The sequence below is a fragment of the Arachis ipaensis genome, chromosome B07 (genome assembly GCF_000816755.2).
Source record: "Arachis ipaensis cultivar K30076 chromosome B07, Araip1.1, whole genome shotgun sequence".
NCBI lineage: Eukaryota > Viridiplantae > Streptophyta > Magnoliopsida > Fabales > Fabaceae > Arachis > Arachis ipaensis.
The window spans coordinates 109,577,564-109,578,253 of record NC_029791.2 but is presented as its reverse complement, the minus strand read 5'-3'; positions in this window follow the sequence as shown (position 1 = coordinate 109,578,253).

Below are 690 nucleotides of genomic sequence, written 5' to 3'. Positions count from 1 at the left end.
AAAAAAAAAAAAAAAAAAAAAAAAAAAAAAAAAAAAAAAAAAAAAAACCTGATGAGCCTGCCGAAGATGAGGCCATTACGGCTCGCCATTAGGTTTCCTCCTCGGGATAGCGTCATTTAAAGAACGAGAGTCAGCACAACATAAAAAAAAGAAGAAAAAAGAAAAACCAGGAAAAAACCGAAAAAAAATCGGAAAAAAACTGTGAAAAAAACCAAGGGAAAAACTGTGAAAAAAAAAAACGAAGGAGCTTGCCAAAGATGAGGTCATTGCGGTCGCCTCAGGTGTCCTCCTCGGGATAGCATCATTTAAAGAACGAGGGTCAGCACGACAAGAAAAAAAAAAAAAAAAAAAAAAAACCGGAGGATCCTGCCGAAGATGAGGCCATTACGGCTCGCCTTTATGTGTTCTCCTCGGGATAGCGTCATTTAAAGAATGAGGGTTCACCAAAATTCAACTCTAACACCCACCAAGCTCTCAAATTAAGCTTCCAATGATTCCAAGGACTCCTTATTATGCATTCATACACCTAACACACATATATACATACATATACCTAACAACTCAATATCTAGCATAATCAAAATAAGAAAAGGCTAGGGTTTAGAATCCTTACTGTGTCCACGGACTAAATGAACTAAACCCATCAAGCTCTACAAGCTAAATTGAACCTAGAATACCAATTTAAACATA